The sequence below is a fragment of the Silene latifolia genome, chromosome Y, assembly GCF_048544455.1.
Source record: "Silene latifolia isolate original U9 population chromosome Y, ASM4854445v1, whole genome shotgun sequence".
Taxonomy (NCBI): Eukaryota; Viridiplantae; Streptophyta; class Magnoliopsida; order Caryophyllales; family Caryophyllaceae; genus Silene; species Silene latifolia.
The window spans coordinates 144,408,375-144,426,925 of NC_133538.1; positions in this window are offsets into that span (position 1 = coordinate 144,408,375).

Genomic DNA, 18,551 nt, shown 5'->3' on the forward strand with positions numbered 1-18,551 from the left:
TTCACGTTACTAGTTGATTGTTGGTTGTGCATTAAATTGGTTTAGGCTTAACAGTTTGCATTTCGCTCTGAGATTGAACTCGTTCCATTAGGTCATTAGATCGAGTTTAGTTCTTGCTTGGGGACAAGCAAGGGTTTGGTTTGGGGAAGTTTGATGAGTGTCATTTATATGATGTTTTACATCCTTTTTTACACGCATTTCAGAGCTCATTTATGTAGTTTACGCTACTATTTGCCCCATTTCGTCTACTTTCGTATTTTTATGTAATATTGCAGATTTATGCGGAAATGAGTAGAAATCAAGCCAAATCCGTCTCCGAGTAATCTGCATTGCAAACGACGTAAAGGAATTGCTTAAGGAACGAGCTTGGTGCACAATCTAAGGCCCAAAAGACAAGTCCACGTGTTTTGAAAAGTCAAGTAGCAGCTCCATTAGTCGATCGACCATCACCCTCAGTCGATCGACCAATGATCGGGTTCTAGAAGCTCTTTTGTTTCTTTGAGGAGCGATCGATCGACCACCTTATCGATCGATCGACCATTGCTATTCAGGACGAGAATTTGAAGACCGAGAAAGCGCAAGCCCATGATGCTAGGTTTAGGAAATAAGATGTTACGTTATTTGCTATATAACGTAACATAAAACATTCAATTTAGGATCGAAGTTTGGATCCAAGTTTTTATCTAAGTTTCATACAGTAACTTTCAGTTTTGGTTTATTCGAGTAATTAGGGTTTGGAACATCGTTTTAGCATCGGAATTCTGTTCTTGTTCTTAATCTTTCCTCTGAAATCTCGGTATTCCTTCTGTCCTAATTTCAGTTTATTGTTTTACTTTCATCATTAGTATAGATTTGCTAGTTAGTATCCCAAAAGCCAATTATCGTATTATCGCTATTTGTTATCTATTCTAAGCATGAATTCAGTAATCGTTATTAGTTTTATTGTAGTTTTTACCCTTAGCATGAGTAGCTAATTCTTTAGTGCTAGGATGTAGGCGATTTATGGCAAAGGCGGCATTAGATTAGACACGGATTTGTCTCGCGTGTTGGTCGATCGATCGACATTGTCGATCGATCGATCGACCTCGTAGAGTTTTCCTTCGTTTTAATTGAATTTAATCTTGTATTTAACCAATCGAATGCATGCGACCAGTTAGATACCTATTTTGTGACCGACCCGTTAGATCGAAAGATAGGGAAAGTTATTTGACCATCAATTAAATCGACTAAACTGTGCTAAGATCGAAAGATAGTATAGTTTAGACCGTTAGTCACTTTTCAGGACGAAAGTTAGTATTAGTGATATTAGGGACCTATAGCGAGATCGAAAGATGCTATTTGTTAAGAGTGGACCGAGAGGACCTCTTTATTTTCCGCCTTACTTGTGTTTGATTCAGACCGACTTATTTTCTTCTTATTTGAAGCTATAATGAACCGACCATCCTAGTACCCTTCTTTTATCTGTTTAAATCGTTTATTTAGTTTATTATCTTTGTTCACTTTTAGCTGTAGACCAATTCAATTCAACCCCCACAATAGTTACCTCAGACTGAACTTAAATCAACTAAAATTTACATCTGCCTCCTTGTGGTTCGACCCTGTTACCACTAGCCTAGGTTAGTCTTAATAGGAATTATAAATTTTATCTTTGGTACTCACAACGACGGGTATCAGTATATATAGTAGTAAAGGTAGTCTTAGGAAACTTCTAGGAAATTGCTTATATATTTTATGTCATATTATTATATTATTATATACCTTAATATTATATACTACCTTACAAGAAAACACTCCCTTGTTTATACTCATTTACACGCATATCATAAGCTATTCTCGACTCATTTTAAATTTTATTAATTAGTCTCGTCTCACAATCTAATCTCATAATTTAATAAATATAATTTATAAACACATTTCACATTTTCACCGTTGACTAACTATTGACCAAGCCTTAAAATAAGGGGTATGACAATCTTCCCTCCTTAAAAAGAACTTCGTCCCGAAGTTCATCCACACTTGAAATTACACAAGAAAGGACAACTACTTCAAATAAAACAGATAAAGACAAATATAGATATCCTAAACTAAGAACATTAAGACAACAATTATAACTCAACAAAGACTTCTCTATTATCAAAATGTTAAAATGCCACAACTATCGATATTTTACAATCCTACCCCCCTAAAATTAAGGTTACGGCCCCGTAACCGTGGTCACTAATGAAGACACTACACCGTATTATTTCAATACTACCTAAGTCAAAATATTCGAGCTCAAAGACTATAATAAAACATAGCACAATCGTTCATTTAACACAATTAGTAAAAACAAATTACTCATATTAACATAAACCATAATACAATTTATAAACTAAACTTGTAGTTAAACTGCCAGTTATACGTACAAAACTAAATTCTGCAATTGGTATGCTAACTTATTAATACAGCTACATACATCCATTACCAGAAATCATGATTCAGCTTCTAATTAACTTTGAGAAAGATAAACACATCACGTGAAACAATAATAACAGTATTAATTGCATATCCTATTACACTGTTACGGTTTACAACAATTCTATTATTAACTTATTCATTAAGAATCTTGTCACTTGTGATATGACACATGTTACCCCAACATTCTAATCATAAGATCTCATAAGCCAATAATTAAATTCATATTATCATATATTATAGGTATTACGCCGACTGTACCACCAACACATAATCAACTAGTTCCATATTTTACTATTCTCTAGAAACTCATATTAGACAACAACAAGTTATGTGTGGCTAGATCAATAAATCTTTAAAACATAGAGATTACACAACATACACTAACCAAGCTAATGTGGTCGCATACTAATATATCATACTATTTAACTATATATACTTATTATAGGTTTATGCTAGTAAAGATGTTTTATTCTTAGTTCCAAAAAAAAAAAATCCTAACATGTATGGTTCATGTAGAGACAGTAAATAAAATATAACATTCAAATGTCGAGGTTTAGACGCCAACTTCCCTGTCAACAATCATAACATATAATAATATCACAGAAGGAAACAACAATAGTAACAATATGATGACTTATTTCAAATGACATAACTTTATCACATACGTAATCAATTAAACCTGCACAGTTAATTCCATCTTTATCTACTTAAGATTCATGTTGTCTACATAAGCACATATTATATAACATCATGTCGATAGAATTACCAAATATAATTTTCATTTTTCTACCGCATATCAGTGAACATAATATATGTGATCCTATTATTAACATCATAAAAGCACACTGTTAAAGTATAATAGCAGAGTCGGTGTAACGGTAATACAACTTTTGTTAAAATCTTGTCGTTAAATCAGACATTTACAATGTTAGAAAACATGCTGTAACTTTCAAAATCACCAATAAATAACCGCTTAAATATTTCTTGAGTTTTTATACTTTTTAGAAAATACATAGAGTTAGCAAGGTATGAGAATAATAATCAAGTCCATATCTCAAATAATCATTTTATGAAGATTTTTAAAACTCAATTGGGCTTAACAGAATTTTATCAGCATATCGTTGTGAATCTGAGTTATTTTGTAAAAATAACCATTAAATATCAAGACAATAAGTTTTAACGTGACTTATCATTTAAAAAACGTCTATGAGTCCTTTAAGCAATGAAGTTGGAATAATCCATAAATTATACGCACATATTAAATGACAAATTTACAAAACTGTGGGTCAAATTTATGACTGCATAGTAACATTTTGACTATTGTCCACTAAACCATTTATTTCTATTAAACCGTAAATCGTCTAAGCATGAAACCAAAGGCAAATTACATCTAACACATAGGGCTATCACACATAAAAATTTCATCCACAGACATTAAGTACACATCTAGAACAGCAGCAAATACAAACGAGGGTAAAAAGCTGAGAAACCAAACAAGTTCACATTCTTCACAATTTCCACACATTCCCTACATGACCTCATGTTAATCATAACTATTACTCCCTAATACATTCCAACATATCAAATACACTTAAGGTAAACTAATTCCATTACAATTTCTTCAAATAATACGGAAGTCTAGTTCTTAGCTCTCCTTTGTATCATTACAAATTCATCTTATTCATTTGACTCCTTCAATTTATTAGTCATTGATCTTTATACTAACATCATTATTTGGAGACATTTGAAACCCACAGTATACATCCCGTGACAATACCTTAATAAAACATATTATTGACATTGTAACGTACGGACAAGTACTTATTACACAAAACATTATTAACAACGTAAATTACGCATTTTAACCTTCATTTTAAATTTTACAAAGACTCTTTTGTCAATGTTATATTTAGAACTTAGTTTAATTCGTATATACTGAAATCAGACATATAGTTATTCAAACATGGTCATCAATTTAGAATGTCAGTACACAATCAAGTGATTCTTAATCAGAGGATGCAAAAGATAACTAGGAAGAAATTTAAGTCTCGCAGAATTTTAATAACTTTATCATATAGACACAAGAATTCACTAGTTCAATTACACTTATTCAATAACCCACATGCTTATACTAATCTTTTAAATTATATAACATATCATATTCATCATTTATTGTTTACAAATATTAATACAATTTACATATTTCTTAGACATATGATGAAATTCCAAGTTCAGACAATTTCCATGTAACCTCGACATTTGCTTTAACTTATTACCTATTATCATCCTACAATTAACACCATTCACATGTTACCCTACTATGCTTACTATAATTGTATGCTAGTAACCACATTCCCATCAATACATCTTAATATAAAATAGTACACATAATCACATACTTTCATGTATCATCCCTGCTCAATTTTCCCACTACTATCACCTATCTTCATATCCTATCACCTTAGATAAATTATAAACATGTCACAACAACGCTACTTAACATTTGTTATTCAAGAGTAATTTAAAGTATACTTGTAATCATAAAATCATATATCGGCTTAGGGCAACACGTTCCGCATATCACTAGATATGAAAATTCTAGTTCACATAACATGCTCATCCACACATTTCAAACAATCAACTAACTATAGAAATATAACCCTACTCATATATAAATTCAATCAATAAATAAATTTACAAGATAATTCATCTGATAATCCAATCACGAAAATTTCAACACCACAATTATTCATATAACATGGGCCTAGGCATCCGGCCCTAAGATTGAAATTTCTATCTTAAAATTATAAATTTTGACCGTTAAAGAATAAAGACACCTCTATTTTAACTACCCCACTCTTTCAATCTTTCCCGTGGTAACCGGTTCAAAACTGAGACGGCCATGGTACGAATTAAGGGCGCCTTCTTAGACGCACTCATAGGGGCTCTCAAAAGTTTCTACCTGGGGTTCATTTAATTTAGACACAGCCTAACTTCATTATTGTTCATTGGCTTAGGCCAGAGGAACGTCGGCCCTGGTACCACTTTGTAACACTCTCATTTATCAAGAGCCTTAACTAGGCATTCCTAGATAAAAGGGACTGTTACTATCTAAATTTCCTAAGGCATTGATTACGAAATTTGACGAAACCAAAGTACTTTAAATAATTTAAATGAATAATAGTCTTATTACAACTTATCCAAACTGAATAACATAAAAGTTATTAAATACATCTGGCAGCGAAATTAAATAAAATGATTGAATAACAGAAATAGTAATTGTTCGAAACTAAGTGATCTAGACTACTAGGTAATGTCGTCCAAGTCCTCACGCAACCCCTCAAGTACCTATTATTTAATCTGCTTCTTAATTAACCGGAGATATTAATTGGTTCACCACTGAACACCATCAATAAAAGCAGGCATCATTTTATTTTAACACAACAAACACACGTCAACCAAAAGGTCGAGTAGGATAAATAAACAACAATTATAAGATGAAACAATAAATATGCATGATATGCAAAATGCAATGCAGCTGCGCTTATCACCGAAACATCCATTCATCCCGCCGATCTCTGGCACGGGGAAACCCTCAACTCGAAGTTGAGTCAACCAAGATAAACCTGAGGATACCACAGACAAGTCTGCAGAACCAGCCTGGGCCTTAAACCAGAATAAATCTGAGGACACCAGAGATAAGTCCAAATTTATAAAACCAGCCTGGGCCTTAATCACAATAACTGATAACCAAATGCATATTGTAACAACCCGGATTATAAAACATAAATGAAATCAGAGTATAACAATGGTAAAAGGGTCAAGTTGGCGGAAACACATGACCAATCCGGTTCGCTACTAAAATCCAAAACCAAAATACATTATTAAAGGGTTCTTTGAACATAAAAACAAATTTCTAAATAGATTATTAGGCTCGCTTTGCACATTCCTCAAGCAAACATCAACCAGTCAGCAAGAATCTGAACATCCTGAGAATGGGGGGTCGACATCAGTCGGGAGTAACTATATGCTCTCCAAGTCAAAGTATAGCGAATAGAGCGAACACCCGTTAGAGCGTATAACCACTGCCTATAACTTGCAAGAGCGTATAACCACTGCCTCTATCGGTGCGAAATGTATAACCACTGCCTCCACGGTAGTATGTATAGTGCATAACCATTGCCTATATGTCGAAGACCTGGCCAAACTCTCAGTGCAATAATTGTACACCGAATGACACTCGGGACCCAGAGCGTATAACCACTGCCTTTGGCCCAACCTCGAACATAGACCAAAGTATATAAAAATGTATAACCTTTTGGGGATTCAATATCTTGTACCAAAGTATATAAAAATGTAAATATTCTTATCGGGGAGGTTTTATTTTCCATGGACTTAATAGAATTTCCTTTGGGTGGGTTTTAGATTATTTTGGGGATGGATTAGTTGTGTAAAAATAGAGCCTTTATTTACTATCATCAAAAGAAAGTATCCTTGAAGGGACCAAAGGGAGTAAGAGTGTCTTATAGGGGATTTGTAGTGAAACCAAACGTGAGACTTATATCAACAATTACCATGAAATAGTGTTTGAAGAAGGGAGAAGAGTTGATCTTGTGTCATGTGAGGGACCTACGTGAGGAAGGGAAGGGCGCAAGAGATATTTCTATGGTGAGTGAGTTTTAGGATAAGTTTCTTGAGGAGATTCCAGGTTTGCCACCAAAGAGAGATGTAGATTTTAATATTGAATTGAAACCTGGGACGAGAGGTATTTCTAAAGCACCTTAAAGAATGGGACCTACGGAGTTGGAGGAGTTGAAGAAGCAGTTGGAGGAGTTGTTAGATAAGGGTTATGTGAGGCCAAGTGTATTACCTTGGGGCGCACCAGTTCTATTTGTTAAGAAAAAAGATGGGAGCATGAGATTGTGTATAGATTACAGGGAGTTGAATAATGTGACGATTTAGAATAGGTACCCTTTGCCTCGAATTGATGATTTATTTGATCAGCTGAGTGGCGCTGGAGTTTTCTCTAAGATCGACTTGAGGTCGGGTTTCCATCAGTTGAGAATTAAGGAGGAGGATATTCCTAAGACTGTATTTAGGATGAGGTATGGACATTATGAATTTGTGGTTATGCCTTTTAGTTTGACTAATGCACCTGCAGTATTTATAGATTTTATGAATAGAGTGTTTAACCCTTACCTTGATCAGTTTGTTGTCGTCTTTATTGATGATGTATTGGTGTATTCTAAGAATAAAGAGGAGCATGAGAAGCATTTGAGAATTATGTTGTAGACCTTCAGAGAGAATAATTTATATGCTAAATTGAGTAAGTATGAGTTTTGGTTGGATAAAGTAGCATTTTTGGGGTATGTGGTGTCAAAGGAGGGAGTGTCAGTTGATCCAGGTAAGATTGAGGCGGTGTCTAGCTGGGAAAGGCCGAAAAACATGGCAGACGTGAGAAGTTTTCTGGGGTTAGCTGGTTACTACATGAGATTTGTGAAAGATTTCTCTAAGATAGCTAAGCCTTTGACTGCTTTGATGAGTAAGGAGAACAGGTTTATGTGGGATGAGAGTTGTGAGACAGCTTTTCTAACCTTGAAGGAGCGCTTGACCATAGCTCCTATCTTAGCTTTACCTAAAGGGAGTGAGAATGTTAAGGTATATACTGATGCTTCTAAGAATGGGTTAGGATGTGTGCTAATGCAAAGAAAGAAAGTGATAACTTATGCTTCGAGACAGTTGAAATCATATGAATAAAATTATCCGACGCACGATCTGGAGTTAGGGGCGGTCGTGTTTGTTCTTAAATTGTGGAGGCATTATTGATATGGAGCTACTTTTAAGGTATTTTCTGATCATAAGAGTCTTATTATATTTATACTCAAAAAAGAGCTTAATATGAGGCGGAGTAGATGGATAGAGTTAATTGGAGATTATGATATGGAGATAGTTTACCATGAAGGGAAGGCTAATGTGGTGGTAGATGCTTTAAGTAGGAAGTGTATTCATACTTTATGTTCAGCTATGTCGCGTGGCAATTTGCAAGACGAGTTAGAGAAGAAAAGGGGATTCAGTTGGGGATTTAACTATTGAACCAGAGTTGTATACTGAGATTAGAGAGAAGGAAAAGGTGGACCCGAGGACCGAGAGGTGGCGCACAGCTGTGGAGGGAGGCGTGACGTCACGGTTTATTTTGGGGGAGGATGACGAGTTGAAGTTCGATGGGAGATAGTGTATACCTGATGATGAGGACTTGAAAAGAAAGATTTTGATTGAAGCACATTCTACGCCATATTCTGTGCATCCTAGAGGAGATAAATTATATAAAGATTTGAAGAAAACGTTCTGGTGGCCTGGGATGAAGAAGGAGGTTGTTGAATTTGTTTCAAGATGCCTAACTTGTCAGAGGGTGAAAGGTGAGCATAAGAGAATACAGTGTAAAGTACAGTCTTTAGATGTGCCTGAGTGGAAGTGGGAGAGCATTTCTATGGATTTTATTGTTGGTTTGCCTCGTACTCAGAAGGGAAATAATATGATTTGGGTGATAGTAGATCGTCTGACTAAGACGACACACTTTATTCCTATGAAATATACTTGGAGTAAGGCTGAGTTGGCTAAAGCTTATGTGAGAAATATTATGAAGTTGCATGGGATTCCAAAAGATATTGTTTCTAATCGTGACTCAAGGTTTATTTCTAAGTTTCGGCAATAGTTGCAAGAGTGTATGGGTACAACTTTGAAGATAAGCATTGCATTTCATCCAGCGACAGACAAGCAGACTGAGAGGACAATTCAGAGTTTAGAAGACATGTTGAGGGCGCGTGTTCTAGAGTTAGGAGGATCTTGGGAGGAGATGTTGGATTTGATAGAGTTTTCTTATATTAACAGTTATCATGCTTGTATAGGTATGGCACCTTTTGAATCTTTTTATGGAAGGAAGTGTAGGTGTCCAGTTTGCTGGGACGATGTCACTGATGTCGTGACACTGGGGCCGGATTTGACCCAGCCGATGGTTGAGCAAGTACATGTGATCAGACAGAAGATGGGAGCTGCACAAGATCGACTGAAGAGTTGTGCAGATTTGAAGAGATGTGAGATTGAGTTTGCTGTGGGAGACAAAGTATTGTTGAAAGTGTCACCAATGAAGGGAGTGATGTACTTTAGCAAGAGAGGAAAGCTGAGTCAGAAGTACATTGGGCCTTATGAGATTTTAGATAATGTTGGTGAAGTGGAATATCGTCTTGCACTCCCACCAGCCTTGGCAAGAGTTCATAATGTTTTTCATGTTTCACAGCTGAGAAAGTATGTGAGTGATCCTAATCATGTGTTAGCAGCTGAGACAGTTGATCTAGATGAGAATTTATCTTATGTGGAGGTGGCTAAGGAGATTTTAGACAGAAAAGTGAGGAAGACTAAAAATAGTGAGATTGCATTGGTGAAAGTTCTATGGTCTAAAATAATGTAGAGGAAGCTACTTGGGAAGCTGAAGCTGAGATAAAAGAGAAGTATCCTCATTTATTTGCTTAAGGTATGTTCGTTACGAGGACGTAACCTTTTCTTTTACGGGGGTAGAATATAACACCACATTTAATGTTGGTCTCAACTAATAGTAATTTAACTAAAGTGTGTGTCATATATCATTTAATAGATTAGTTTGGGCAATGAGGTATGGTGAACTTGGGACGAAATTCTTTTTAAGAAGGGAAGACTGTAATACTCCGCATTTTTTTTAATTAATATAATTTATAATTTATAAGATGTGAATAAATAATCATTGTTGTCGTAGAAGAAAAGAAAACAAAATTAGAAAACGGGTGCAAGATACACGGTTTGACCGTGTTGGACCGTGTGTGGGGTAACGGGTTGGACCGTGGGTGAAGGGAGGTGGTATGTGGTTTGGGTGTTATCTATGTTACTTAGATATTTTCATTAGTTTAATAATATATGCAACTTCCTAGAACCTTCCACATTCACCTACCAATTTATATAAATACCTAACTAATGCCTCACCATCATATTTATTCCACAACAAAAACTCAAAACATATAATTGTGAGGAAGAGCAATTTTTTGAGACAACCTTAAGACGGACTTTTCATCTCGCGCTAATTAATTGTGGTAATTTTTTTTATCGCCTCACGTCAATTATTTACGTTTGACCTTGACCCGCACCTTGACCGTGACCGTTGACTGGACCGTGATCATGGAGGGGAGCCGTTGAACGACGGGTTTGACCACCATCGGGTCAACCGTGTATGGGGGATGCGTTTATGACAGTGTTGCGGGATTATTTTGGGTAGTTTAGATCTTAAATTCATTAATAAGATTAGTTTATAATCATATACTTCCTCCATTCAACTCCACTCTACCACTTTGCTTTTTCACGTTTGCCAACGCGTGTTTTACACTGTAAATATAGTTAGCTACGTACTTGCAAAAATTATAAATGTTAGATATTTTTAATGTATTCGTAAAGACGAATCAAACAAGATCTCACATGAATATATTTTCACTTATGTATTGAGAGAAAATTGCAATTGAATGCTTATTTGTGAATAGTGTACAAAAACCAAAGTGGTAGAGTGGAGTTGAATGAAGGAAGTATAATTTAATTGATTGATTAGGTGGTGGATTTGTGGAAGAAGCTTTCTAAATTTACTTGTTTATTTGTGATGAATTGCTAAAGGTAGGTTAACTACTCAACTATGTCTAATTGGTAATTTGATGGATTGTTTATGAGATGGATTGTTAATGTATTGTTGCCATGAGATGAACTGCGTTGTCTTGTGATAATTATATCATCGTGAGCATATTGTTATAATTATTCTCTTAAGCAACTTATAATCATGTTATTTTCATTATTGGTTGGTTCTCTGTTGTTGGTTGGTATTTTGAAAGAGGATTGGCATTGCAACTGAGATTATTTGGTCGACCAGGCACGGGGATATGGAAGAGCCATGGAACTGCGCGGTTTTGGTCGGCGAGGCACGGTGGTGTTGGGGTTTGGGCATGGACCTGAGCAGTATTCGCATTGTGACGGTTGTGTTGTGGGTTCGGTTGTGGCGTGTGATATGGCACACGGTTGAGCCGTGTGTATGACAGTCTGGGCTTGAGTTTATTGAGTATATTTTATTGCAGGTTATCGTATTATTATTGTTGTTTAGTTATCCTACTCAATCTCGTGGTTGACTGTGTATTCGTGAACACCTGTGATGAACCAAATATTGGGGAGCAGATTTATTTCAGGTTAGCTTGTGTGAAGTGCTGGATGCTTGGCGGGAGCTTGGGACGTTGATCTTCGTCAGTGTCTAGAGATCACTTTAAATTATTCATACACTATTTAGTTTATTTTCCGCTGCAGTTGTTTTAAACGTATTTTGTATTATTTATTTAGCTTGTTGGAACTTTTGTAATAAAACCATTTGAGGCACTTTATTTATATCTTCTTAAAGTACTTTGGTAATTGTTTGTCTTTTATACTTACTACCACAGGCAACTGAGTTGGTAACACCATTATTTATCTGGGAATGTCTTGCTAAAGGCTCCTAAATAAATCTGGGTGTTACAATCGGGTAGTTGAAGAGGGACCAATGAAGGCCGTGAGAGAGGAGGTGGAGGTAGTTGATGATGACACGTTCTTCTCATCTCCAAATCCGTCTTTTGACGAGGTATTAGCTACTACGATTAGTTTATAATTGTTGTATATATACTAATTAATTAAATTTATTAATTAAAGTAGTGCATGTATATATACTAATTAATTAAAAATGTGAAGGGCGTTTGCAAGAAGCCTTGTGTTCTTTACTACAATGCCCCTATAGTACCATCCGGCAAAATTATTGTTGCTAGGGGAGCCGCGTTCTATTACGACCAGATTCTAGAAGTTGAGGTTCATGGCATTGCACTTCGTTAGAATTGGAGGAAAGTTGCAAGATGTGATGGGTTCTATTGTGCAATGGCCTGAAGCATTCATTAATGTTAACATCTCCGGGGTAGTTATGCAAAAGCTAACACATTTTATATAATGAATGCCTTTAAATTTATTAGGGTAACCTTATCTAACATATAGTAAGTATTTTAATTTTTACAATTGCAGGAGTTACACGGAGCCATTACGACTGAAATTAGGACTACTACGTCAACACCCAAAGTCACTGATTCGACTGCCTCTCCACCCAAATTCAAGAGGTAGTAATAATTTGAAAAATAGATTGTGAGTTTTTTTTTGTTATTTAAATTATATATGACATCTCATGTAATGTATATATATTTTTTTTTTTCTAAATTGTAGATCAAACTTAAAGCAGACGACTTATTATACTATAAGCCATCTAATTTTGCTGCACCCAAGCCTACTGCTCCTCTTAAAGCTAAATATCAGAGCGATGATTATAAGAAAAAATTGAATACTCCAAAGCTCGGAGCTTTGCACTAGCTGGCAGAAAGGAAGGCATCTACCGGGGATGTACTCATTATTCAGATTCAAGAGAATGTTGTGGGCGAAGGTACAATTGTTATGATGGATGGGGAATCACTGTGTCAGTTTCTCGACCTTGACGAGTTAGATGATATGCACATTTTAATTTGGATGAAGTAAGTTCATTAATAAAACATGTCATTAGGTTTTATGAATAGTGATCTTAATTTAAATCATCAATGAATATAACACTCTTCGTTCCATTTGACGTAATAGGTACCTGTTTACACACATCGTTGAGGGGAACTACGTTTCTCACGACTACGGATTCTTGAAACCTGATGTGTTCACTCTAAAGGTGCATGGAGATACATACGAAAATCACATCGATAAAATTGCTCAACGGTTGACGACGCCCAAAAGCCTATGGCTTGCCCCATACAATGAGAATCGATATGTATAGTACTTTATTATAATGAATCACAATTCTATTCATTTATTAACACGCTTACATGCATGTATATGAACTAACAGTTCAATTTTCAATATTTCATAGCAAGCATTGGCTGCTAGTGGCAATCAATATGAGAAAAAGCATATTGTAGTGGATTGAGTCTTGCGGACATAGTCCCTCTGAGGAATTTGTAAAGTGTGTTTTGAGCAATTGGATCATTAGTGTGTTTCGAGCAATGTTTACTCCTATCGTTTAACATATGTTTAAGCGAATTAGTGTCTTTCGAGCAATTGGAGCATTATGTTCAATTATTCTCCGGATAAAAGTAAGTGTACTCCTAATAATTACTCCTATCATTTAATATATGTTTAAGCGAGAGTTTGATCTAATTTAGCTTATTTGTATGTGATTTATATAATAGTCCCCTCTACAACCAGACGACAAACAATGCGCCTTTTACTGTTGTCGGTCCATGTAGGAGATTATCACCCGAAAATATACCGGCATAGAGTCATTGGTTAATGTGTTTTAATAACTATTTCAAGCATAACTTGAGTTTAATTCTATTTAATATTCCACTTATTATGTCTATTTTGATTAAGTATATTTTGATTTGTAGTTCCCACTTTCAATCAACAACAAAGACCCAACCTACTCGAAGGAAGACATCGACGACATGAGAAATAAGTAGGCCACTTATTTTCTTTTATTAACGGATGGTCAATAGTCCGCTCATTATGTATGTGTGTATATAGTGCCATGTGTATTTAGTTTTGGTCACCCTGTTTATATTTTTTGATGCTGGGTTGAATTGATCAATCTGTGTAATATTCTTATGATGCAGGATTGAATTTTTGCAATGTGCAGCTGCTGAAATGCTACTTTGAAGTAGCATTTCAGCGGAACCTGCTACTGCAAAAATTAGCATTTCAGCAGTTGGTGGAACCTGCTAAAACAATTTTTTAAAAAAATATTTATAAATTCGATTACGGTTAAAAATAAAACCGTAGTCAATAAATATATTGAGAATGATCGCATTTAAATATAAACCCACTGACATATTCATCGATAATGCTACGGTCAAAAATATAGTATAACGAAATAAAACCGTTGTGAAATTCATGACATTTAAAACGGTTTAATAAGCATAAACCGTTGTCGTATTTAATATTTTACAATGGTTTTGTTTCAATAAAACCGTTGTCAGAGGTTTCCGTAGAGCATTCCAACTAAAACTACCACGATTTCAATATTATAGACAACGGTTTTTGAACAGTTCTTAATATTGTATTACGGTTATTTGAACCGGTTATTTACATTTTATAACGGTTCCGCCTTTTTAAAAACCGTTGTCACATAATAACAACGGTCGATGTAATAACGGTTCCGTGTTTTGTATTACAACGGTATATCACCTTACCTAACCATTGTTGATCCTATTATTTAGCGTAGTGCCTTAAATAAGTTCGAGCCCTTTTACCAGTCGACCCAAGGGGAAAGTTTAAGCCTAATTGGGTTGGACCTTATTTAGTCAAGACCATCCTATCAGGGGGCGCGGTTGGAATAACAGACTTAGATGGGAATGAGTTTTCAAACCCGACTAACCTAGACCAACTTAAGAAATACTACCCTTAGACTAGGTCATACGCGCCACGCGTGAGCCACATGCCACTCCTGTGACACGTCCCAAAGAGTCCCTCGGCCACCTCGAATTTTGTGTTGCCTTGGTCCTGCGTTTTAACAATTTATATCATCCTCAATATCGTCAAAATATCTTACTTGCATTTTAGGAGTAAGTAAAGCACCTTGCTTATTACCTACGTTCATCTTAAGGTCTTGCTTCGAACATGTATTCCTTTGCACAATTTTATTTCGGACTACGTTATGGGTTTGATTTCATCTTAACGGTGAATACGTAGACAATCATTTACAAGGACACAACCCAAAAATTATTTTAAAATTCTATATGTGCAAAAAGAAGGACATATGCGTTGGTGTTTGGAATTCGAAAGAATAAATAAGGGATGGTTAAAAGTTTTTTAACTAAATAAACTATTTATTCAATAAATAGTAGTATGCTAAATAGTACAAAATAAATGCTGAAATTCTAACTTCTAAGCTAGGATTCTAAAAATCTCGCCTTATTTATTACAACATTAATAAATAAACTAGGTAGAATTTCGTGCTTTGCACGGTCTGCTTTTATATTTTGTTGTTAAGGCACTAAAATTTATTTTATAGGTTGAAAACTCGTAATACCATCATATTTATAGACTAATTAATTAGTCTATTAACCTATAATATAAAAATCGTTTATAATCCTTATCTTTTATTAAAAGAAAGTAATTGAAATCTCATATTTAAAACGTTTTTCCAAATAGTAAAAATAGTTTAGCAAATATCAATCATGAAGGCCCTAAGGGTATTTCCTACTTGTCAAAAGTTGTTTTTTTTTTTTTTTAAATTTACTCCTATTTTGAAATTAATATTAATTGAAACATGTCTTGTTGAATTTTAAACAAAATTTCTCAAAATAATGTAAAAAAGTAGAAGTTTTGGAAAACTGATAAGAAAAATTCTATAATTTGTTAAGAGCTCATAGCATATACTTTATTTAATTTGTTCTAATCAATAGTTTACTAATGCAAAAACATAAAAAAATATTGATTTATACTCCGGTCGACAGAAAAATGTTAAGTAACAATATTTGAAATTTTATAAATTATTTTCAAGTAAAAATACAATTAATTTAATATAGTACGGAGTATCAAAATCATTTACACTTCGTTGTTGTGAACAAACTAACAAAGTAGTGCCTTATAGGCTTATTAATTAGTCAATCCATTCTCATATTTACAAACTATCATATTCTACTCTAGTGTTTTAAGCCTCCTAAAGTTATTAATTATCTAATCCAGCAAGTTCGTGGATATATGGATCAAATAATTAATGATGGTCATCCTCTTTATTTGTAAGTTGTTGCTAATCATAAAGAGGAATGAATTATTTTTCTCAACTCCACTAAAACTTAATACCTTAGCTTGTATTTTTGATATATGTCCTTTGGGTTTACAATAACCCTTCATCTACGAACATAAATACTCTTAAATTGCTCCATCTAGCTAGTTATCTCTTTCATTTGCTGGGGCAAAAAATAACATAGGTAGTGATAGAACTACACCAATTTATTACGTAGTATGTTAAAAGTGTTGCCTAATTTTTGACGATGCCTCAATGACCATTGTTCATTTCTTCATATAGTGTTATAGAAATGCTCCGTTCTTTATAGTAAGAAAAAACGGTAATACCAATTTACTTTACAAAATGATAATCGAAAATGTGGCCACATTTATATAGTGCTTATGTACATGCACATGCCCTAACAAAAAAAATAACCTTGTAAACGTAGGCACGGAAAATTTATTAAGTGCCGAATAAATAAAATAAATTAATTATTTTGAGTTAATACCAAATTTTAACTTAATATAATTAATTTGTCCCGATTAAATGAAATGTGGGTCGATTCGGATTACAAAAGGAGTTATTCAGATCACTAAACTCAGAAAGAATCAAACTTGGGCCCAGGTTGCTAATAAACCCACAAATGGGTCTGTGACCACCAAAGTCCAACAAGGAGATTTGAAACTCTATAAATAGAGCTCTCCTCATTCATTCAAAGGGTTGAAAATTCATAATTGCAAAGGAACTAGAGAGAACAAGGTACAAAATTCCTACAAATCCTCTCTGTCAAAATCATTGCAAGCAGTCAACAAGCACATCAAATCGTGCCGCATGCGTTGAAGATTCAATCACAAATTCAAACCTTCAAGAGAGATTCAAGTCATCGCGACCCTCTCAAGAAATCAAATCTACATCGCGTGTAGAACAATTAAATTTGTCTACACGCGCACCCCTCACATGTACCCCGTACACTTATCGCAATACAAAATTTGCTGTTACAAATTTTGGTGAACCCGACGTGAAAATCTTTACCTCTCATCTCTACTGCTGTTTTTTCAAGTCTACCAAAAAAAGAAGATGTCTACCAAGCAAAGCACCTCCTCCAGTCCATCCAAGAAGACCTACGCAGATATCCTGCAGAGTATCCCCATTGCTGCTACCTCCCTTGCTACGCAGTCAGTTGGCATCTCCACAAGAGGAATGGCGAAGAAGGCTGATGTCAATGCTGCTGCTGCCAGTCTACGCTCTGCACACGTCCCAACTAGGCCGCGCAAGTTCTCTGTCGCCTCCATAGCTGCTGCTGCTACAACGCTCATGGCCGCCTCTTCTCCTTCACGCGAGGAGACTAGAAGTGTTAAGGCTGACAAGAAGGCTTATCCTTGCAAACCCAAAGCATCGCCAAAGAAGAAAGAAACCTCAACTCCTAACGTTGCTTCAGTCATGGTGATAAGTGGCGATACTCTTGAGGATCGAATGTAGAAAATGAATGATCTCCTTGAAAAGATGATGAAGGAGAATGAAGAAAAGAACAAGAAAATTGATGAGCTCCAAAAAGAGGTGGTGGCGCTCCATGACAGGAAGGCCGAGAGCGAGCATGGTGACACCGATAGGGATGCTGATCGCGATAGAGAAGTTGGCGGGATAGGGAAAAGCCAAAGAATGAGATCAGCAACTTCAATGAAGAGAAGCTGCAGGAGTTAATAGCCAAGACGATCAAGTGTCAGTTGGATGATAGGTCGACAAGTAGTGGACGCTACATCAAGCCTTACACTAAGAGGATTGACAGTCTGCGCATGCCATCTGGCTATCAGCCTCCAAAATTTCAACAGTTCGACGGGAAGGGGAACCCAAAGCAACACATCGCCCACTTCGTCGAGACATGCAAAAATGCTGGAACAGAAGGTGATCGTTTGGTGAAACAGTTCGTTCGTTCGCTCAAAGGGATCGCGTTTGACTGGTTACACAGATCTGGACTCTGAGTCAATTGACAGCTGGGGTCACATAGAAGATGAATTCGTCAATAGATTCTACAGCACCAGACGTGTCGTCAGCATGAGCGAATTAACAAAGACAACTCAATGGCAAGATGAGCCTGTCGTCGATTACATCAACAGGTGGCGTGCGCTGAGTCTGGAATGCAAGGATCGCTTAAGTGAAGCGTCAGCAGTTGAAATGTGCGTCAACGGGATGAAATGGGACATTCTTTACATCCTGAAAGGGATCATGCCAAAGAGATTCCAAGATCTGGCTACCCGCACTCATG